General features: G+C 43.3%; 1 protein-coding gene across 2 annotated transcripts in view; it reads right to left on the minus strand.

Moving 5' to 3' along the window:
• Nucleotides 1-24,876, minus strand: part of TNC (tenascin C) — a 114,966-nt gene that overhangs the window by 82,472 nt on the left and 7,618 nt on the right. For both annotated transcript variants that reach the window (XM_080402279.1, XM_080402278.1), the window contains exons 2-3: nucleotides 19,911-20,046; nucleotides 13,398-13,470 (exon numbers count right to left, since the gene is read on the minus strand). The gene's annotated coding sequence lies outside the window, so the exon portion shown is untranslated. The remainder of the gene's footprint in view (nucleotides 1-13,397; nucleotides 13,471-19,910; nucleotides 20,047-24,876) is intronic.

The following is a 24,876-nucleotide window of genomic DNA, read 5'->3' on the forward strand; positions in this document are numbered from 1 at the left end:
TTTTTTTCTTTCTTCCGCCTGCATTACTAATGTCTGTTCCCAATTTGCTGTGTAATGAAGTGACACAGGACTTAGGAACATTCCCTGGGACAAAGTACCAACCCCAACTGCCTACTGCACTGGGGAGACTCGTGGCTCTGACTTCATGGCACCCAGGACCCAACCAGCTCAGAGCTACTGCAGCAGCCCTGGCAGGAGTAAAAAAGCAACCAGACTATATACGTCCGCCCGGTACTGAGGGGGAAGCGAGTGAGGACAGATTTTCCATTCTATAACCAGAGGCCCATCTTACGGGAAATTTCAGTCAGTAAAAGCAAAATGTTACTGGAATGTTGCCTTGTTGAGCTCGCATGGAATTTTTTTGTTATTATTAAATTTGGAGAAACAGGTGTGAAAAATTCATCTCTTTCCCCACTGGGCTTGTTCAGATGTTGCAGATTGCATGGACTCTGGGAGACGCAAAAGGGCTTCTGTCTGGCAACGTTACCTGCAGACAAATACCTGTTCCTAATTAGCTGCGGGTGCTCCCCCACCTGCCCACCCCAAGGCAAGCCAGGAGGAAAGTGTCTGGCAATCACAACAGCATTGTCTGCTGAAACAAGCCATCACATCACTTCCTTTACATTCAGAGTATCCCATAAGGTAGCTGAAGAAGTGAGCTGGAGCATCTCCATTCTTTGTGAGCAGCCAGAAGGCGAAGAAACGGCCCTTTGGAGGTGGGGGATGCTCAGCCCCCCCTGACCGACTGCTGTGAAATGATGCTGAGCCCCTACCAGAACACCAGCTGTTCTTCCTTCAGGTGAGGCAGCACAAGGTGGCTTCGTGGAGCCAGAAAGCTCTGTCCTAGTTGTGCCATCTCCCCACCCATGCTCCCAGACCTCAGGCACTCCTGACCAGGCTGCCAGGGGGATATTAACCCTTGCTGCACTGATTCCCCTCCTAGCTCAAAGTCCTGTGCTAATGTGGATGCAGCATGGCTCGTTTCAATACTCACATTTAGGTGGCTTGAAAGACGTTTCCAACCACTCAAGAGTATAAGCAGGTATAAGCAAGCCTACGTCCTATTTAGTGGAGGTGTCACAGTCCTATAAAACTGAAAAACATTAAGGTAAGAAGCCCCTGAGCAGGCAGCCAGATAATGATAGCAAAAGAACTAGGGAGAAATGCCCTTATTATTTTATGGGGCCCTCTGTTATGAGCTATGTGTCTTTAAAAACACATTATAATTCAGGAAGTGTAGTACAATAGAATTTACTCCTTTCAGCAGCTTGGTCAGAAAGCAGAGACGTGGATTCAGGGAGTCTCAGATCCAGGAAAGAAAACAAAAAAGTACAGAGAGAATAACAAGCAATGCCTTAGTAAAACAGTTTTCATCTCCAGGCTAATGGATACTTGAGGAAGTTATTAAGATATAATCTTGGAAATTACTCTTGGCACATGTGTCTGTTCCAGTGCTGTGGTACGGATGAATAAATGAACCTTCAGTAAAAGAAGAAAAAAATATTTTACATTTTTTAATTCCACTGACAGACAAAAGCAAGCAGCCCAGTAACAAGGGCGAAGAACATCCAAAATGTTCTGTTTTCTAACTTAATTTCTGTCCTTTCCAGAAGCTGACTGCATAGGATACAGTTGGTACAAGAGCTATGTTGAGGGGAACAACAGACAACAGCCACCTTTCAGGTTTTCTTTCCCAAGAGCAGTCCAGGGAATTTATACTTCTTGTACTGCATATAAAAATACAAAACAAAACAAACAAAACCCTTGTGCGTAAAAGGCTCAGTTGGTTAAAAGCTACAGGATTTGCTTGCCAAGGCCTGAATCCCTATGCACAGCATTTTCTGGGGCCAAATCCAGCCCCCTGAATTGTGGGCACTTTGCAGGCTGGCGCACAGCAGGAGCTGCGCTGTGCTGCGCTCACTGCGCCCACTGCCAGCACAGAGCTGCGCCGGCCCCTGCCCATGGGCTGGCATGAAGGTCCATACACACGTGTACGTATATACCTGCTTATTTTGCACAGACACGTCTGCTCTTCCCTTTCGCTTTTTGTTTCTAGTCCTTATGTTTTGTTGAAGTGCAATGCACTTTGTCAAGGCAAGAATGTACGAGATGCACTTACTAGGAAGGGAATTTTCTCTCCAGGTTCTGGATGATGTGATCATCAGACCTTTTCGAAGGCAGCACTGAAAGTGAGCTATTTGTTCCATTATTAACCATTTCAGAGACAAGTTACTAGGCTGCCTGGACTGCTGTCTAGACCTGGGCTGGCAATTCCCGTTTTCCTGCACAGTCTAATGGAGTTGCTCATGTATCACATATCTTTCATTTAATTTCTTTTTTTTTTGAATCATGAAATTAAATCTCTTACCTCATTAAAGAAGAATCTGATGAAAGGTAAATCTATTTTAGAGCAAGCTACTGTACTTCCCACAATGGCATAGGACTGCCTGACCTCCAGGCTGCTGTGGATTTAATGTGGGAACTACAAAAACTTCAATGTGTTAACCAGGCTGGAAGAGGTTGATAGGAAGGAGAGTGCTCCAGAGCAAATTCTGCTCTTAAAGGAGTGTAAATCCAAAATAGCTTCCCCCCAAAAGTGACATTACTTCAGGTTCTGGTTGGTGTAAATGGGTTTGCCTCCTAAATGACAGGTCAAAAGTTTGGTGTTCTAGACCAGAGGAGAGGAAGCGTGAATATTTCACCGCACTGTAAAAAGCCAACTGTGTCAACAGATATATTGCACCTGGAGAAAGGAAATTTCTAAGTGGGGTCAGATTTGACATCTGAAATGCATAGGTGCAGCCTTCTATATGGTATCAGGAAACACAAGGCAAGACATAATATGTCAAGAGAATGTGTCTTTTACCTCAAGAGTATGAGTAATGTGATCATTGGAAACGTGGCTTGGGGACGCTCATGACTCAGGGTGTGCAAATCTCAGGTTCCTTCACAGGTTAATAGGTCTATTTGGAGAAAACAATCTGGATGCTTCCACAAAGCTTTCTCCAGTTGCCCCCATGTCAATTTGGCTTGGAAACCATGCTGAGCACAGCATGAGACCCAGTTCTCCTCAGAGACCTATGGGGCTTGCGGGGTGCAATTTGAATGGTTTCCTTCGCTTGTAAATTCAAGCTGCACAGGAGGTTTTGAGGACTTAATAAAAATGGCTATAACTTATTTAGTTTTCCGAGAAGTTCATTGATGAAAGTTCTGATCACAAACCCATCCTGAAGTCAATTATAACCACTGGGCAAAACCAACAATTTCCATTCTCCAGACAAGGTAGTCAAGGGATATGAAGCGACACCACCTATGCCATGCAAGTCTGAGAGCATGTACACCTCCACATGAGAAAGGCACTTGACTCTTACTATGAATTTACAGTCCTGGATAATCACGAAGTATCATATCGTGACTTAACTAGCTGTCCCTTTCACCGGATGGTGGCAGATATTATCCAGAGAGACAGCTGCTACGGAAACATTTACTGGAAGCAAAGACCCACATTCAAAATGACAATATTAAGGAGGGAAGGAGGGCTCAGAAATCAGCTCAGTGTTTCTCTTACCCCAGGACTCACAGCACGCTCAGAAACCCCTGGTGCCTTGTGCCCAAGATAATCTTGTGCAGCACGTGCAGATAGACTGCTGCCAAAATCTCTTCAGAGAAACATCCTACCTCATTCGTTTTACACTCTTTGCCCTGTCAAAATCCTTTCATTCCTCATACCTGCAGTGAAATGACAGGGAGAGGAGCCGGCTCCAGGTACCTTCTGTTCCACCAGCCAGGCACTGTGAAGCCATATGTCTCCTCATTCAACCCCAATTCAGGATCCAAGGGAAGGCTCAGAAACAGCTTGTGAAGATGTTTTCTCCACCTTCATAAACTACCCCTGTATCACATATGGCTCTTGCAAACAGCTACAGCCCCTTAAATATCTCCTTTAAAAAACACACAACATGGTTTTGATGTCTAGACATACTGCAATTTAAAATTTGCAAAAGCAGCTTATGCCAACTGGTTCTAGACTGGGTATCAAAGGGAGCATGAACATGAAGGCATAGAAAATAAAGTTTCCATCTGGGTTATTTGGTAACAGGTTGCCTCCAAACGCAGATGTGGTTGCAGGTGTGTTTCAGAAAGCCAGGGGAGTTTTGAAGCCCTCTGAGTGCCACTGTGGTCCTGCTAGCAGAGGTAGGGGGTTTGTACACCTGTAGTTGAGCCAAGGTTAAGCTGCTGTCACACCACTGCCCTGCAGTTACAGACAGACCCAAAGGCTCCACATAAGTGCCTGGTTCTTTCAAACAGAGAGAGGAAATAAAAGATAAAGATACTTGCCAAATATCAGAAGCTCCTAGAAAATTAGATATTTTCTGGAATGACTTTTGGCCTCTGCTTTCCTCTTTAGCCAGGAGTTCGGGCTGCACCTGATCCAGGTGTTTCAGGTCCCTCCACAGAGCAGGTGGAACCACTCTGCACGGCTTACACAGCCTTGTCTGAGCATCCTCGGCAAGACAGCGAGTTCCCAAGATCGTTCCTGACTGGCTGTAGTGGCTTCCCTTGAGTCACTGAGCTTTAAGCTCAGTATGCTTCAAGCACAAAAGAAAGGAACACAACAGCTGAATTGGGGACCCCTAATAAATACGTAGTTTTTAAAAGCTGTGCACAGACTTGCAAAACTCAACCCTCTGTATCAGTTAAGAATGTAAATAAGAGAGTTGCATAATTTTGCTATGAATCTGCAAGTTTTTCCACAGCAAAGACTGGGAAACTCTCTGTATTGACAGCTACTGAGTTCTTTTGAGATGTATAACATCAACTTCATTATAGAAGCTTCTAGGTAAGCCCAGCCCTACAATGGTGGTCTTTGGCCTTGCAGCTGTATAATCTTTGCTGAAAAGGCTGTTCAAGTATACTAATATATTCTTGGGATGCGTCTGCACAGCAAAATGTAAGTGCAACTTGCTACATTGCTGTCATCTCAGCGACACAGATAATGGCTGTAGTAAGGAGGTGGCAGTGGGGGACCTGGCCGCAGCAGAAGAGCTCTGAGAGCCTGCCGGAGGCTGTAGCTGTATAACATGGCATCTCTCCAGTACTAAAACCTGCCATGTATTTTAATAGCCCTTTACTCTTCATGCCGCTCTGTTTGAAGCTTACTTGGAAGTTATTCCTGCATATAGTACAATGAAGTCTTTGGTTTGCTGGCAATGTGTGATGGCAGAGAGGACAGGTGGACTCTGAACTGGCTCCTTTCAAAGCAGCTGGAATTGCCCCGAAGTTATGGAATAAGTGACATTCATAACCTCTATAGCTACCAAGTCTTCATGAACTTTTCACACAGGATAAGAAGGATAGCACAGGCATTTAAGTGGCTACAGGTCACCCTTTAATGACCCTCTAACTCACTGAAGTTTCAAATGTACTTGATAAACACAGCTTTGGCTCCCATTCCCACTGTCGACTCAACTTCTACTACAAACCAGTTTCCAGCAGACAATCCTGAAACACCTTCAGTTCAGGGTTCCCTTGCAAAAAAGGAAGGGGGATGTAAGAACACTTCTAGTTGTTCTTATATGTTGTGAGCTCCAAAGCAGGAAAAATTCTGGAGGCATATTGCTCAATGTCATCAAGTTAAGCAGCATCAAGCAAAGTGATGTCATCAAAGGCAGCAAGTCTATTCCTTTGAGATATTTGGATAAAAAGGCTATGTGGGGGACTGATTTCATTTTGTAAGAATCTCAGCTATAAACAGATTAGGAAATTATTGTGACAGACAGTAAGCCTTTCGTGAGAATGTTTACCACTGAGTTGCACAGGCCAGGATCTTGAAACATAACCAATGAGTAGAGACTTCCAGGAACCACATGCTGCTGAGGAAGGTGCCGGCAAGGCAGGCTGGAAGCTAGCAGATGACTGTGGAAAAGGTGGCGGGGGCGGGGTGGGGGGGTTACATTCTTTCCGGACTCTCACTCCAAGAAGCAAGTTTGGAAGCCAGAGGACAGCAAGCCAAAGAGCTAAACACATCTGGTTTTGCAGAGGTGTTAGCCAGAAGAGAATGAGAAATGGATCTGTGCCTACAGAACAGGTCCCTATGGTGTCAGGGTAGAACTGTGCAAGCAAAGATGTTTGGTTTGAGTTTTATCTACTTGAATGGAAATACTTGTATAGATAGTCTCATAAAGGAGGAAAGAGTAAGTATTCCACGATCCAGATCTTGTTCCTCCCAGTATAGCAAATGATAATAAAATCCTTTCTGGAACAGGAGAGGACCAAGTTTGAAAGTTGATCCTGAAAAACAATAATTTGTACACTAGTGCTATTCTTCGCCTTTCCAAAATTCTCTACCTGAAACCCAGACTGCATTTTGTATAGTCACAGACAGAAAACAAAACAAAGACCAAATGACATAGATAAGGTTATATACAGTATCTGTGACAGAGCCAGAAGCCACCAGATCTCCTTCTATCCAGGTGTATTCCACAGCCAAACCAAATCCTTCATTATTTTGCAAGTCTGCAATTGAATGTGTGGCTTCTGGGCAAGGCAGAACTAGAAGGAAACTTTATTTGGAATGGACATATCTGGGAAAAAAAAACTGTTTCAGGTTTTTTTTTTTTTTAAAAAAAGGGAAAAAACCCAACAACCCTTTCCCAAACTTTAAGTTAAAAGATACTTTTCCTAATGACTCATGATAAATGTCAGATCCTGAACTTGCAAACACTTACACATTCAGCTGAACACAACCCACATCTTGAAATCTGTTTTATTAATATCATACAGGCTTACTGCAACTCCAAGCACAAGGGAGAACAAAGCTTATGGGTTCATAAAGCCAGCAGGGAACAAACACATCGCTGAAACCAAAAGTCTGTCCTCAACAAAACAAAATACTTCCTCTAATATTTCAGTACATTAATATCATCAAAAGAATAAGTCTTAGCTTGAAATGAGTATCTACACCTCTGTATAGCTGCTTACCTACCTGTCCAGAGCTTCAGAAAGATACCTAAAATCTGGAAAAGAACAGACCCTTTTATAAATTTCACTGGGCCCAGTTCTGCCCTCACGAGCCTCAGTCATGTTTGCCCTTTTCATTTGTATTAATGGCGACTAACAGTGCATTCCCTACCAATGATGGCTATGTTCATAAATATTTACAACTGACTGAATGAAATCATACTTTGTTCCATCCACCCATCTACACTTAAGTGTGTCAGACAGCCTAAACTCTTGCACTGCCAAATACAGAGACCTTCATAAAATATAAAGCAATACAGTTCAACGTTGTTCAAATAGAGTTCAGCCAATTTTCATCATCTGCAGATTAGGTTTGTATATAGTTTACGTTCAAGACCTCATAACATCACTTGTTTCCTTGGTATACCATGAGATATCCAACTACCTGTTTTGTCTAGTCTGGCTGCTACGGTTTCTCATGGTTTACTTGAGAATTCCCTCCTGAAGCTCAGAAGCTTCACTCGTGGAGCCTTACACACCCTCCTGGCATCCCTCCCCCAAAGACCTTAGCCCCACTGAGCTTTCTGTGTCTTAAGAGTGATACTAATTGTCCGCTCTCATACCTAAGAACGGGGGGTTCAGCCCACCTTTTCCCAGCCCAGTGCGTATCAAGTTCAGCCCCAGTTATGGACTGTAATGAGTTCAGCCACCTGACAGCTCTTCATCCATCATGTTTGTGTGAACTGAGTCTTTTGGTGCTTTCCCCAAATGCACAGTTCAAGTACAGGACACCACAGGCACTGGATTTAGCTTTTTTGGCCCAGGGTTTCGGGTTTTTCCACAGTTTATTTACAGACTGCAAGAAACTTTGGGATGGGAAGAGGAAGGCTCTAAATCTACTCTCACTTCATCTTCCTCACAGCAAAACCCCAGGCCTTAGAGCCAAACACTGGTTGTGTTGTTTTTTTACAATATCTATTTAGAGACAGAGGCTTTACCATCTCAGTTTTATCTTGTATTTCTAAATACTAGTAAGACTGGATTGTCTGTTTTTGAATACAACTATTAGATATAAATAGACCCATGTAATTTCTACAGCTCTGCAGTGTATTTGTTATTTCTAGTTGCTGCTACTGTGCATTCCTGCACATTGGACACTGAAATTGTCTTTTAATGAAGGTTTTGACTTGCTGCATTTAACCTCGTGGATTCTGAATGTAAATGAAGTTTCAGCCTGTTGGATTCCAGTTTGAAGTGTGACACAATGTTCCCATTTCACAATATTTGGGGGTGGGGGAAGAAAAAATCAAGAAAAGCCCAAGTTCTGAAAAAGATCAAGAGAAGACCAGTGCTGGGTTTCACTGAACCAAGTATGCTTGTTTGCAAAGAAAAAAATGTTCACTCCATTACAGGCCACTCATTTGCATATGTGTATATTCCTTGTCTGCCTCCCTGCTTTATCTTGTCTTTGAGATAACACTAATTCTTTGTTATTCCCTGTGGAGATAATACAGCTTCCTAGGATTTAGATTAAATGTCCTTCAGAGGAAGGCATACTATATCTTCAGTATAGAGAGTTTATACATTTCAGGTTTACGTTTCCTTTCCTTGTTGCTTCTCCTTATTAACTCAAAAGGAAAAAAATCATTGAGAAAAAGTATTTAATATGATCAAAGTTAATATGATCAAAGAGTGATGAGGAAAGACAGTCTTGTAATAAATGCCCTGATTACCCCCTAGACATAGACAAATCATTTAATATTCTTTGTGATACCTGTAAATCCTTTACTTCCAACTTTTCAGGGCCAGGAGCTACCTTACTTTCCAGGTCCTCTGCACAGAACACAACCGATTAAAGCAGGGCATGCAGTAAGACAAATACTGAGTAAAACCTGCAAACGAGGACAAAATTTGACCAAGGGTCTTCAGTACATTAGCCTTATCTTAGTTACTGTATATAAAGGCTCAAATCAGAATTAAGTTCAGCATCAACAAGAAAGCATCAATTACATAAAACCATATTTTCCACAAACCTGGGACTTAGTGACATATTTACATATGATATTAAAGGCAGGATACTACTAACTGACCATGCAATTCCAGCATATCCCCGCAACTGGTATGTTGGAATAGCACCTCGATGTCCAGCTACTGTGAAAAGTATTTGCGTAGCGTGCTGGGATGGATTAAAAAGGAAGGAAGGAGGAGGAGGGAGCTAACTGACTGGCCTACCACAGCTTCTCCATCACTTTCCTATCCCTATTTGGAGGGAACAGGAGCTTTCCAAATATCTGCATGCAGGAGAGGCTGTGGGTCTGAAGCCTACGTCAGCAATCTGTGCTGTCACCCCCTGCCCTGCCAGACACACACTGCCTGGTGGGAACCGACTTGTCGTAGGACCTGCTGAGTTTGTTATTTGCACTGCAGTGTTTAACACTGCTGCAAGGAAACCCAGGAGATGTTAAGCAGAGCTGTTCCTTCCCTGTCAAAATGTATAAACATGAACAAATATGGGGTCTGTCTGGAGAACATCAAAGTCAGGTAACACTTAGCCCAGTGCAACACCCCATAGCTGTGGGGAGACCGAAGTGTGAAAGAGTTTTTGTTTTACATAGCTGCTGTGAAACGTCATGTAGCCCGGGGTTAGAGCATGTGTTGGCTGGGTTTCCACACCACAAACCTACGTCCTCCTTCTAGCTGCCTGAGGCCAGATTGTTTCAACCTTTGGGTTACTTTAGTGTCCTTCTGTCCTACCTTTCTTGAAACATCACACCCCCTGCATGGCAGATGCTGCTAATCCAGCGCCCCTGCCTTGATGTATATTCTGGCTTCATAAAGAATGAAGGGATCGTTTCTTCAATGTCACAGTTTGATGTTGTGCACAGAAGAGAGACAAATGAAGTGGACACACAATTCTACCAGGCTGTGGGGGTATACACGCAGAAACAGCTGCTGCTGTCTCAGCCCCAGACGCTTCAGCCTCCAAACACACCAGCAGACTTACACTTTCCACATCTCATAGCCCCACTTTGAACTGCAGAGACGTGAAATTATGGGGCAGATCTTAATTGTTACTGATGTGAATAATCAGATGGACAAGTCATGTCTTTACAGACTGTTTATACAAGGAAGGTCTACAAGAAAAAACTGCTTGGATTTATACTTTATAAGGCTATGACATCCTATAGTCCAAATATGCTTATTTGTATTCAGGGCCAGATCTGTACTCTGATACAGCACAGCTGATTTTGGTGAAGTCATGCTGAGTAACAAGCTGGCCCTCTCTCATTAGTTCATCATTTTGATGTGCCCTTGCTATTTTAAAAGACCTGCCTGGGGTTTCCCACACCAGATATGACCTCCAGGCTGCCCTTTCTCTGTGATGACACAATAATCTCTAATCGCAAGCCCTAGAGAAAATTTTGTAAGAACATTATGCACCATTCTTGATCAATCTTCCCCTTACCTAGCTCAGGTTCAAAAGAGCTGGCTAGTGATTCAGCTGAAAAAAAATCAGCTAGAAGACTATACAGTTTTGTTATTATAACAGAAAACCTGAATCCACATACCACATCTTTCCTCCAGATGGGGAATTCCTTCTCCACAAAGCTCTCTTTAAAGTGTTGATTAGCAGTTACTTTATAAGAGAAAGGAAAAACTGCTTTCCTTTAATCCTTTCTAGAAATAAGTTTGGGTTTTGTTTTTTTGGGGTTGGTTTTTTTTTTTTTTTTTTTTTCCCACAGTAATGGTGAGCTGCTGCATCTAGCAGGTATATCTGGAAACCAGTAATATTATTAATTCCCTGCAGAAGTCCAGACCCCCTCTGACAGAAGACTCAGGCTTTCTGCAAATCCCAGAGGTCCTCAATGGGCAGGGTGGACAGAGCAATCACTTTGACAAATTTTTCCAAAGTGCTGTTGGAACAACTGGATCTCCTTCCGCTTCATCCCAGCAATGTAATAAAATAAGTATGTGTTTCCTTTCCTGCTCACTCTTCCAGGAATGAGGAATGCTTTCATCAGGACACAGAGATGAAGGCTCTCCTTCCACCTTTTGTGTATATTTCACTGGAGAAGTTAGACCACCAAAATAAACCAAATGAGTGACAAGTAATGGTCTGTAATTGTGCTTGTACAAAGCCCACTTACCTACCTAAACTCCAGCATTTTCTTCTACATCCATTGCCAATTGGCCCCTCCATAGGATGCGCATTGTCACACAGCCAGTGTCACAGAGTCACCATTGACAAGTGAATGGAAGTCACATGTGAAAAACACTTTCTTAAATAAAAGAGCTGTAAGGGTGTAAGGGGAAGGGTTGTATATTTGGTAGCATTCTCACTCTAGGAGAAAATCTGCAAAAAATTCAGCGGAGGACTGGGGTAAGCTGTTTATCCTATTATTTCACTTCATTACCTTTGGCCAAGGCTTGAGGGCCAGAGCCAATAAAGGATTTTGATACTCACAACCTAAGTGGAGGCCCTGCTTCAGGTGTCTCGTCTCCCCCCCCCTTCTCCCTCCCCAAAAGCTATAAAGTCTCATTTTACCACTAGAAATTACAAAGGAGGTGAAATCAGTTAGGAAAATTAATTCCAGAAGATTTGTTTCTCTAATTGAAACAGATTTCTGTGTGGAGACCTTCGAGAAAACCACGTTCAGAGTAGGAATGGGTGGGGACTTCAAAGATACTGTTCAGATGAAAGATAGAATAAAAATGTTTTAAAGCAGATCCATTGCCACAGAGACCCAAGACTCAGAGTACAGCCTATGTGTGAAAATAAAAAAAAACCAAACCAACAACTTCTGTGAGAGTTTCTGAGCCTTCAGACCAAGATTTTGTTTCAAAATGTACCCATATGTTTACCAGGTGCTTGTTAGAAAAATACTGAAATTTAAATCCTGGATTAAAAGACAAACTGGCACCAGAAAATGTACATGGAAAACATAGGTAAGAACTCAAAACCAGTATACCCAGAACTTATAGCATCTGCTAAGGGAAAAAAAATCTCCGCCCCATACCTCATAGACATAATTTGAATGAAAAAATGAGAATCAGTGGCTGGTGATACACCAAGTGGCCATCCTCAAAAGGGTGATGTAAAATGATTTAGGAAGCAGACTAGTTATAGGTGAAAATGTCTTTATGATACGCCAAACCCTGCCATGTGACATGTTGAATGTCAGGTACGTGCCCGTAGTTATCCTTACTGAAAAAACCACTGCAGTCAAAAATCTTCAAATTCATGGATGTCAAATGAATTTTAAGTTCAGCATATTTTTTAAGAGTTTGGCTGAATCAGGGCCTGTATCACATAGCTATAGCAGGTGTAGAGATACAAGCGTAATGACTAACTGTAAACCATTTGAAATTATTGGTGACAAAGGATAAATATGAGTAAAAAATGCATTACTAAAGGTTCTCATACAATCTTAAGGTGAAGGTCATCTTCAATGGATCATAGTAATTTTTACTGTCATCCCGTGCCTGTGAATTCTCTGACACTGAAGAACATTTGGTTATTCTCACTCTATTTTTGCGTATTTAAAAAATGCTGAAGTTACACAAACAAATCTCTTTCCTTGCATAGGAAGAGAATTAAACATCACAGTACAAACTGAAGAGAAGATGCTCAGTTACACTAATGTCTGCTTGAGCTGCCTGTCCTGGAAGGACAGCGAGTGAAATGAATGACTTAAAGCCTCCTTATAGCACCAGCTTTGTATGAACAGGCTTTATTACAAACTAGAACCACCACTTCAATCTTGTTTCGTACCTTACCCTTCCAAAGACATAGACACAGTTCACAACTGCACTGTTTACAAAACAATTTATTCCACCGCTGCAGATAAACCTACTAAGCAAGCAGAGCTGCTCAGCTGGGTCTACACCACTACAGCTAACAGCAAGGAAAGTCATGTTTGTCACCACATGGACACGTGTGTGCCACTGGTTTCTCAATTACTCCTCTGCCTAACGGGCTGGCACACAGAAGGGAAAGGGAGGTTTGCTGCAGCAGGTTTGGAAGTAAGCTACTGCCTATCCATTCTGCGCGAAGGAAGAGATGGGGGCTCCAGCCTTGAAGAAGAAAAAAAAAGTCACAAAACCTACCGCAAGTGACTTTGTTTGCTTTTACCCTCCTGTCGGAACACCCGCGCCGTACGGCCGGCTGACGCAGCATGGTGTGTGCTAGCAAACCACAGGTCTCCTCCACCTGCAACCCAGGTGGGTGGGTCAGAAGCGAGCAAAGCCGCAGTTATGACAGCCCAGCACGGGACCCGAGCTGGTACATCCCTCTCAGCACCACCTGGGCTGGCAATGCCATTTGAACAGGCACAGAGTTCCTTAACCAGAGCCGGCACGCGTCTGCCAGCTTAGAGCTCCTGCTGTACCCCTATGTGAGTGTCTGTTCCCGTCTGCCCAGACGTTGTATGGCTTACCTTAATCCAGTTTGGAAGCAGATGAGCTGAAACTTCATGAAGGCACTCAGAAGAATCTCCATAGGAGGATTTACTGCAAAAAAAGCAGGAGAATGAACTTTAATGGCAGTCGTTATCGCCTGATAGAAAAGTCTTGAGCTAGTCTCTTCTCTGCCGCAACAAGTTAGTAATAAACTCCCTTTACTCCGTGCTGCCTCCACAGCTCTAGACTAGGTCACACTGCAAAACTACTTTCAGTAAATCCTTACTTCAAGCTAATGAAGCCCCAGCTACATTAAACTTTCTTTTCTTTTATTATTTTTTTTTCCGCTCAACACAGCAAATTCCACTCCCCTACAGATCCATGACCTAATTCAGTCTCAAAGGATCCAGTAGAAGCACACAGAGAAAAACCAACGAACAATGTGGAATTATGGCACTGTATCTTTCACACAGGACTTAAACCATTTCATTCCTGGTATGTTATTGTTACTCCCGACAGCTCTCTGCGTGTGATTTGTGGCACGCGGCAATGACACAGGGCATGATTGTGGCAAATGTTGCAGCAACAACTTAACTAATTCCAGTTAAGAGCGATCGAGACAACTTGACATTTGCAGAGAGCAGGATTAAGTTGCCTTTGTGTGATGCTCCAGAAGGCTTAGGAGTTCTTGACAACTGCTTGGAAAAGAGTGACTTTTTTTGTTTCCTAGGAACAGATTCTTAAGGAATAAAGTGTGTTATCTGCTTGTATGGAAACCAGACAGAAATGTCGCTGACATCACAGAATTCAGGATGAAGGAGAGGGCAGTAATGGGAAGCAGATGCAAACATTTTATGATTCAGGAGGCCAATCCAAACCAACAAAGTGGGTACACATTTGGCTGGAAAGGAAGCGGGAACATCTCCCAAAAATATTCTGCTGACTCGACTTCATGTCTGCTGGTGGTACTCATGAAATCCTCGATGGTTTAACGAGATCTGTGGCAACAGCAGCCTTCAGGCTTCATGGAGATGACAGTACTTTGTGGTGGGACACAAAGCTGCCTCTCTGCACTGCTTTCTACTAAAAACCTACCTCATTAAAATTTTTCAGCTCGTGTAGCTGATTCAATTTCTTGATTTGGAAGACAGAACAGACTCTGAATGAAAAGTTGTTGTTCATATGTATTTTAGGAATCCCTTTCCTGCACTACCTATTTGCCTGGTAGCTTCCAAGAGTGTAGCCTGACTGTGGTCCTCCTGAAAGAAGGCAACTTACTGCCTTCACTAAAGGTATGAGACACAGGAAAACCAAGGTCTAGATATCTTGAAATAGGATGTTGACAGAAATTGGGCATCAGCCTCAAAAGACCTTTGTTATTATTGACATCTTGTCCAGTAAAACTCCCTTGATATCTAAGGTCTTGTTTCCTCACTTCACAGAACAGCTCATTTAGGTCATGTACTGGGAAGGGCTCTTCCTAACCGTGGGCTGCTTTGCCACTTTTCCACTGATGCAGAACAATCCCTCTAAAGCCAGTTTGCAGAGAAGAATCAGTCACTGAGTTGACAAAGCAAGGGTGGACATTGCTGACGTACTTTATATTAAACAGTGATTGAAGTAAATTCAAATAAATAAAAAAAGAATTGGACAATTCTATCAAATGAAATAGAATCTCATCTGCTTAAGGAGTTACCGACTCACAAAGCCATCAGCACACATAATCCCTCTGTATTACATGCAAAATACACCAATTCAAATTGCCAAAGGAATACGAGCAGCAGACTAAACATTGATGAAAAATCATTTTCCACCTTGTATTGTTTTTTTGCTGATTCAGTTGATAAGAAGTAACGCTGCGGAGGCTGTAACTACCAGCTTTAATAATGTCTCACAGCCTCAAGCTCAGCAGTCATGGCCTGAGGACCCCACCACTGCACCTAAGTGAAAGGCTGGGGAGAAGTGTTACCTTTCCAGTAACAGTTGTTATACTAACAAACTCTGAAGAAAGAAGCATAAGAGATAACACTAAGCTGATAGAAAATAGGCGTGTCGAACTGGGCCAGTGTGTCCTGAATTTTCCACATCCTTCCCCCCTTTTTTCCATCTGACTTCCCACTTAAAAACTAAAAGTTCTTCCAAGTGTTTACTGCACATTTGGCATACTTTATATATAGGTTAATATATTCTTGCAATAATAATAAAAACAATAAAACAGTAAAAGACACTAACTACCATAATCAATTCCCTAGTAGATCTGGAGTAAGTGGAACACGTCACAGCCCTCAGAGCCAAACCACACTGACAGATACTGAGGCAGAGAGAAGCACTCTGATTCTTAATTAGCTAAAAGTTTCAACCAGATGATTTCATCTGATAATTTTAACAATTTCTGAACACACAAATTCTGTTTCATCTACAATTTCTCTACTAAAATCATTTTATAGATCATAGAGACAAACCAAATAGATTACCAAAGAAATTATATGGGGTAGCATTGAAATAACAATACAGCCTTACAGAATTCATTTACATTTTTCAAGTGTAGCGACATATTTCGCAGGGTAAGTACCATGAAACAGCTTGTGAACCCTACAGAAAAGATCTTTCTGTTGAACTGTTTTTCTCCCTGCAAAGCAAGGAACCTTGTGAGAAAGCACGTCCAAGAGGGCTGTGCCAGACCACCTACCGACCTGTTTAACACATGCCAGGAGCTGCAGGATGCCAAGTGGGCCAGTGGGTTTCTCTCCCCAGATGAACTGTTTGTGTCCCAGCAAGGGCAACAAGTTCAGCTTCAAGACAAAGGACCATTTCAGTTCTCCTGCTTTCCCGTTCCACTTTTGTGTCTGCCTATGAGTCTCCGTTGTTAAAAGCGAATGATTAATTGGGCACTGGGGAGCTGTCAGTGTTATTATTTTTTTTAACCACTGGACTTTTCTCAACTCAAATGTTAAACACTTTAAGATAATCGGGGATTTTTCCTGAAATTTTAAGGTTCTAAGGACATGGTTTGGTTTGAGCGTTTGTTGTTGGGGTTTTTAAATATATATATTATTTTGCTTTCATTTGTTTTTTTAGAGATTCTTTATCAGAATGTATAGTTGATAAAGGACATGAAAAGACAGTGAGCCCTTGCTATGTATTAATAAGACAGTTACAGCCAAGCCCAGCTCCTTAACTACAGCATAATCCAAAACTATTTCTTTTCAGTTCTGCAGAGAAGTAGCAAAACTAGGTACTGCAGCACAAATTAGAGTAACAGTAGTGCTGCTGCAATCTCTGCTGGGCAATTTACACCACCGAGGGGCGGTTTTGTCACTGAAAGAACCATCAAGACCTTGGGTGTTTGGACATGGCCTCTCCTTCTGGGACAGGTGGGCACAAACTTCAGCACCTGAAGACTGCTCATTCCCAAACTTCTACATGTTGCTAAAAGCAAATCAAGACCCAGGTCAGCCCCATGCACCTTTTCCACCCACTATGGCACAAGGGAGCTTCAAACAGGCTCAAAGTGTAAGTATGTGCTGCGGTAAAAAACAAATCTTTACTGCACACTCCCTCAAGTCTGCCTTATAAACTATAAGCTCTTCGGGATAGAAATAGATGCCTCTTGTACACATGGCCTGTGTTTGGAAGTGCCACTGGAATTCATCATCGCTATGGGGAACAGAGCCTTTTCAAATGTCCCTTTAGCCCTAAGCCAGAAACAGTAAAGTACAACCAAAAGCACAGAAGTGAAGTTCTCTGCCTACAGAAATCAATGAGAATTTTGTCCTTGATTTCACTGGAGCCAGGCTTTCATCCAATGTATTTGTACTTTAGGTTTCCCGTGGTGAATAAATAGAAATGAAAAGCTAGACTCTTGGCACCAGTGTTATGAGTCAGACAATCAAGTATGTGCACTGTGCGTTTCTTCAGAAGAATCGGGCTTTTAGGGCACCGGTGTCTAGATATACAGCCCTGTGAAAGGGGTAAGCTAGACAGCACGACTGCTTTAGCGGGAGCAGCCACCTCCTGCATGTTTTCTCTTGCAGACAGGGAGCCAGCAGGGTTATCGGTCTCACAGAAGTTGTACAGATAGAGTTGCTCTGGGAAGCATCCAGGGTGGTTTGGTATGCTGGGGAGAGAGGGCTATGAAAAGAATATTATCAAAGCTGGGACAGCCCTTGTCAAAAGCTATGATGTAAACACAACAAACAGTCCATGAAATGAGACTTCACTATTTTATAACCCAAAGCCAAGGTGGTATTTGGTCCCAAGTGAGGTTCCGCTCCCCACCACCCCACCCCCCATAACTCAGCTGAGAGATTCTCTCCTTTGTAGGTATATACACCACTGTGCTGAAAAAAAGTAAAAAGTATTTCCACAACAATTTTCACAATTGCTAATAATTATCATGCTTTATAAACATGTGTTTGTCACATCAGAATTACTGTTCACATTCATTAACTCTGAGTTGTTTGATCCTACATTGTAATTTTCCATTAGGAACATCTGACTGGGAAAAAAAAGTAAAAATCAAAGATGAAGTGAGGCTACTATTAAAAAAATCTCTCTTAAAACTTTTTACGATGCTCCTTTTGTTGTTTGGTCTGCCCTTTATCTGTTAACATAGTGGAGAAATTACAGCATTCCCATTTTGTATAAACATCTGTGGTTTGGGGTTGGATTTTTTTTTCTTTTCTAATAAACACACCCACAACACACAACATGCTTTTACCTGTATATACCTGCACATGTGCACTAACCATCCCAGTTCCCAAAGTCACTGGCCATTTCGGAAAAAAACCTGGAGTAAGTGAAAAAAATCATAAACAATGTGCAGAGCTAGCACATTTCTAGGGTCTGTAAAACCAGAAACATTCTCCTATTAATTGCCTTTTATAGCTTATATCTTCTCGCAGGCAAAATAACACTTGTCTGCTTTGTAAAACGGGTGAAGGAAATATACCATTAAGAACAGCTTATACCAGTAGCCAAGAGTTCTAATGGCCAGGTTTTTCTCTTTTCTCTTTCTCTCTGTTTTTTGGGTTTGGTTGGTTTTTTCGGTTTGTGGGGGTTTTTTTGTTTGTTTGTTTGTTTTTAAATAAATCACACACTGAAAGTCTAGCTCACTGCAAAATTACAGGTCTGTGGCATGCAGTTCTTTTTGCCATGTGTCTTTGAAGGTTGCCAGTCACCTGGGAGCATTTCCTTACTCACTGCCCTGCCTCCACGAGGTGCAGCTACAAAAGCTGTTACTGTGCTGCATGCACAAGTGCATCGTGCTCAGCACACCTCACACATACCAAGGGGAGGGCTGGAGGGGGAAGAGCTGCACCAGCCTATTACAGGTGTCACCAGGAAATCCCGTACGAAGCAATGTGATGTGCTGCTTTAAGATCCCTTAAGGAGGATAAGTCAGAAATCCCAGAGCTTTTCCTTCTTTAGGTCATCCCTATCTCCATCTCCTTTTTCCCCTTCTGTGCAGGGAGGTTGGGTCTCTGGCACAGAGACTTTCCACGTCTGCAGTTGTTCGCTTGTTGTGGTTTCTTAGGAGCATTCCTGAACTGTGAACTCGTTGATTCTTCCAGATGAGAGCAGGGAAGCCAGTCCAAGTGCCTGGTATTCCCCCCTCGATGGGGACAGACAGAGTTCAGCTGGTTTGCACGTGGAGCCTGAACTCCAGAGAAGGGCTGAAGCTGGAAGCAGCTGCTGATACTATCACAACAGGATGCTAACTGCCCATTTTCGTGTAAAGACATCATCACTTCAGAGCTCTCTGCTAACAATCCCAGCAGCTGGTTTTCTGGCTTTGTTGATGCAGATACCCCAGAATGAGATATATGGGTGCCTGTGCCCTTTTCCTTCCTCCAGACTCCTTTTAATATCCATTCAGTCATGTTTACTGTTCTCTCCTTAGTCCAAACGATGATTTCAAGCAGCTCAGTCAGATGCATGCATGGCTTTTTGATGGAAAGGTAGGCATATACACAGAAAGATGTTCTCTAACCAGCTTAAGGACTGAATAGTGTGGATACCAGGGCAGCTCGGGGACTGGTGATCCACTGACAGGCCATCAGTTTCAGATCATTATTCACTTCGGATATGTGGACATGGTACCCAGCAGACAAGCAGGAGTTTGTGAACCTGAAGATCAGTTGAAGACAGCCACAAGCCCCTTGGAATGTAGCATGGCAGAGCTTTTGCAGGTACATACTTTTGCCCAAGTTAATGAGGTCTGCGGACATGTGGCATGTGCTAGTTCAGGCACAGAGTCCTACATACTTGTGTGTCTTTTGGTCAGTTCAGTGCATGTGGTAAAAAGCTCATGTTTGCCTGCAGAAAGACAATGTAGGCATAACCTTAAATACTCTCCAAAACTGCAACCCAGGTCCTCGTTTTTCCTTAGGCTGTCTTGATAATTTTAAGGTTGCCATTGTTTGTTTTGAAATTGCTATGGTGATTACCTAGGCAGGTGTCTGATTCAGATGATCTATTTTAAAATGATTAGCCCAAGGTAATATTATATTCCCAGCTAGAATTAGTAAGCGTTTGCAAAATGTGCTTACCAAGCTTCCAGCTGTACGGTACCTCCTGCGCTTCGCACAGACCTCCCAGGCTCTCAGGGAAGGGCAGCAGCTGCCGAGGCTGCGGGCAGCGGTGGCTGTTCTGATCACGGTGCTGATGCTGAGGCATCGGTTCTTCCTGAAGAGAGTTTGGTTAAATGTTAGGAGACTAAGAACCATCCCCCTCCTCAACAGAGAACGGGAAGAAAACACGAGGGAAAACTTATGGGCTGAGATAAAGACAGGGAGATCACTTACCAACTACTACCAGAGGAAAACAGACATTTTTTGGGTTTGGTTTTTTTTGTTTGTTTTTAAAGTAAATTAATGTATTGCCAAGTTAAAATAGGTTTGGAAAACGAGAAACAAATTAAAGCCACCTTTCACCCTCCCCCGTCTTCACAGGCTGAATTTTACTCCCGGTTCCTGTGCTCCCCCTCATCCCCAAGCAGTGCATGGACACAGGGGACAGAGGGATACGGTCAGTCCATAACAGCTCCTCCCTGATGTGTGTCCCTCTTGACACTATTCACTTGTTCCAGTGTGGGTCCTCCATGGGCCACAGCTCCTGTCAGGAGATATGTGCCTGCTCCGGCGTGGGGTCCCCCCGGGGGCTGCAGCATGGAGCTGCTTAGCCATGGTCCTCTCCATGGGCTGCAGGGCACCACCTGCTCCCTCGCCTCCTTCACTGACCTGAGTGCTCGCGGGGCTGCTTCCTCACACCGTTTTCCCTCACCCTCATTGCCTGTGTGGCATTTTGCCCCTTTTTGAAATATATTTTTCCCAGAGGCACCGGTGGTTATACCTGGCATGCCCAACTGTGCCCTGCAGTGGGGATGCAGGAGCCGGCAGTCTGGCACCGGCAGCCCTGGCCTCTCCTCACAGAAGCCCCTACCTCCTCGCTATCAAAGCCTTGCCACCAGCACCCCATACACACGTTTATACACTTTTTTTCCAAAATGGGATGCTGTTTTGTGGGGTTTTTTTAATAGAGTCTTTGGCCCTAAAGCACAACTTCTCTGTACAAACAGAAATGCCTGTGAAGCTTCCTCGTTAAAATGGTGGTGGACGACGTCCACACTGCAGATCAGACAATCGAGCAGCACATCCAGTCTGATCTAGGTTTCAGCCCAAATCTGGCTTTTGCCAAAGTTTGTAGCCAGCAGCCTCTATTCCATAACAACGCCAACTCCCTGCTCTGACGCACAGGAAATTAGGACGTGCCGATTCCTGCGGGAGCCTACGGACACCTTACAACATCCCATCCTGAAGGACAATGAATAACGCCGCGTTCATCCTGCACTCATCCTGCACAGGGAGCAGGCTGCAGCACCGCCAGCCCTCCCGCCAGCAGCCGGTGAGTCAGCATGCTGGGACGCCCCGCGCTGCCGTTCAGGCAGCACATGCTAATACAAGTTTGACTACTATTTAAGGTCATTCTGAGCTTCTGCGTGGCCTTAGGCCAAATCATATTTGCAGGGTTTTAGCCAGCTCCTCCTCTGCAATGTTCCCCTCAGATGCAGGAGGCAGCCGTTTCCCCTGCATGTCCCCGGTGTCCCAGGCTGGGGTGGCCGCCGCCACCTGCGCCACCTCCGCACAGCGCTCCTGGGGCAACACGGACACCTCGCTCCCAGGAACACAGCTGGAGCTTCACTTTCTGGACCATGAAGTCAGGGAAATCACTCACAACTGCAGCTGGGGCTCCAGTCAGGCCATAAATGGGGAGCCTTTGGGCCTCGTTACGAGGTTTCGTTTAGCATTTCAACAATTGTTTTTATGTGACTATGCATCCGGTACAGAGTTTGTGGCACATGGTTTTCGGAATAGCACAGTCTCCTGTGCCTCCATAAATCACACAGGCTTTCTGAGTAATCCTGCCCGGGTGAATATACTCACTCTGACCCAGAGACACTGCCCAGATGCACACGATCAAGGTTTTCCCTTAAGGTCAGACAAGAATGCCTCACTTCATTGCAGTGAAGCACATTTGAAGACACGGGGGGACCTTCCCCACTCTCCTTTTATGAGGGTAGAGGTAGATTGAAGTTCAGCGTCACCCTTGGTCATGCCTTTCTTGCTGAGCACACTTTGTATTTGTCATCAGCTCAGTGATGTCCCAATTGCTAACAGAAATAAATACTACTGTGAAAAAGAACAACGAACCCAACCCAACTACAACTTGAAATATTTAAAGATTACTATAGGAACAGCAGAAAACCTTAGCTGAGAGAGACATTACCAGCATAGGATTCAGCTTTGCTTAACCTTCATTTATTATTCTTCTTCCATATATAGAGACTTCACTCCAGAAATGAAGGCTTTAGACATTAAGGCACTAGCTAAAGACATGTATTCAACATTTTCTCCCCCACCAGAAATCCCATGTGATTTCAGGCGACACACAGTCCTTTCATGCCACTCTTCGTCACCTGGAAACCCCCAACATCCTACTTCACAGCGGTGTCACAAAGCAAAATGTTTTCAAGATTAGGAGATGCTGCTTTAAGATCAAACCCAATTGCTTTGGGAGCAAGAAAAGCAGGCAAACGTCTGAGCAAGCTGAAAAATATCACTTTAAATTCCTCTTCTGTCTCATTTATATTTTTTCAGTTCTATTTATGTCAACACTTCATTTACCCCTAATCTATTCATGTCTCTAGCTGCAGCTGAGGTGAGAACCTTCACATTTAGGATAAAAATCTTCAAAGAACAAGGTAAATAAAGACAGGTTCTTGATCCTATGCCCAGCCATTCACGATTACTGAGAAATGCAAACACTTAATTAATTGTCACAATAACAAAAAAGATCTCTCATAAGGTTTTGGAGGAAGAAGCCAGTATATCGAACAGCAGAACGTTAATATATTAAAAAATCAATAGGAGAGAGGTGGAGTCTGAAGAAAAGCCAGTGTTTAATTCTGGGCTGAAATGAGATGCTTATCTCCAGAATGGAGATAACACCCCAGAGCAGCTGCCAAGGAGGACTGTATCCGAGCTTTTAAGCCAGGCGGGGGACGTCTTTGAGGCAGCTCAAAGCACTCTCTAAGTCCAGCTGCTGATTCAGACACATAAGCTAGAGAAAGCAACATCTAGGTTGTGAGAAGTACTAAAGCTTAGCTGTGAAAGGGCTGCCAGCTTCATTAGCATTGTCATGGATGAACATAAACTAGCAGCAATTTAGTCATTCTTGGTTTTAGGAGTAAAAATTAAGATTCAGAGATTTGGGGTAAACCAGGGCAAGCTGGCAGCTGAGTGAGAGCGTAAAGAATAACTTCAGTAGGTATGCTATAGGTTTACATGCTCAGAGGGACAGCAGGGTAGCCAAGGTCCTACAGCCGATCTTCCTTTCCTGCCTGGAAATGTAAGATCAGGTTCTCTTGGATGTGCAAAGTCAGCTTTCTCAAGATTACGTGGTTGCATGTGTTGTAAGAGTAGAAGAATAATCTATCCTACTTTAACCATACTGAGATCCTAAGAAATATAATCCAGTAGACATTTTTAATTCTTACTTCAAATGCAAGTGAGTGTGAGAAGTTTTGCCCTTGGTGTCATCCAAGACAGAGCAGGTAAAACAGGAACAGAAAAGTTACCCTATCATGAAGCCTCCTTTTTTATGTTCCTCCTCATAACTAGAAAAGGATAGTGAAATTTCTTTAAGTTTTTTTGTCTGGATGCCTCCTCAGAAACATCAAAGCAACAATAAAAGCTGGCGTATATCAATATGCTAGCTGAATTTTTATGAAGGTTATTTCTTAATAAGATGTCAATTCATTTGTAAATTAAGAACACGGTTTGTTGTGCAATGTCCTTTTATGCCACTCCAACATCAAACACAGAAAACTAAACAGCAGCTTGCTTACTAAGAAGAGGAGAGCCTCTTCAATTCTGAAGAAAGTTGTTTTGTCTAGGGGTCAGGGTTTTTTTTTTTACCCCAGCATATGACAAGCGTGCCAAGAACATAAAAATAAAACACACACAATACGTACTTCAGAAAAATAAAAAGCTAAGGTTTGATCTGAATTTAGGATACCTATAAAGAGGTGATTCTTTTTAAGCTATTTATGGTACTCAAACTAGTTCCACACTCACCAATCAGAAACGCTACTGTCCTGGTTTCAGCTGGGATACAGTTAATTTTCTTCCTAGTAGCTAGTACAGTGCTGTGGTTTGGATTTCGGATGAGAGCAGCTGACACCATGCTGAAGTTTTAGTTGTTGCTGAGCAGTGCTTACACTAAGTGAAAGCTTCTTATGCTGCCCCTGTTAGCAAGGATCCTGGGGGTGCACAAGCAGCTGGGAGGGGACACAGGTGAGACAGCTGACCCAAACTGGCCAGAGGGATATTCCATACCTTACAACATCATGCTGAACAATAAAACTGGGGGGAGTTGGCTGGGGAGGGGGGTGGCAACCCACTGCTCGGGGACTGACTGGGCATTGGTCAGCAGGTGGTGAGCAACTGCATCGTGCATCACTTATTTTATGTATTCCATTATTATATTTTCCCTTCCTTTACCATCCTATTAAACTGTCTTTATCTCAACGCACAAGTTCTACCTTTTTTCCAATTCTCTCCCCCATCCCACTGTGGGGGAGTGGGCAAGTAGCTGTGTGGTGTTTAACAGCCTACCAGGTTAATCTCCAACACCTATGCAAAAAAAGCAAGCTGCACAGAATTATTTTTTAATCTCTTTACTGTGGAAGTAAATGTGCAACAACTAGATCAGGCACTTTCCCCAGTGTTAGCCACAAATCCTTATTTCATTGAGAAAACGGCATTGTCTTTCAAGTAACAACAGTGACTTACTCAAAACTTGCTACTGGTTTTCCCTCTGTCAGTACTGGGGCTGAGGAACACACATAGCTGCAAGGCTGAGCTGCAGGAGAACTGGAAAAACACTCAAAGATGCAAGCAAGATATAACATAAAGGTTTATAATGAGGTGTGTACAGCTAGCTGCCTTCAGTAGT

The sequence above is a fragment of the Falco punctatus genome, assembly GCF_963210335.1.
Source record: "Falco punctatus genome assembly, chromosome: 9".
Classification (NCBI taxonomy): Eukaryota; Metazoa; Chordata; class Aves; order Falconiformes; family Falconidae; genus Falco; species Falco punctatus.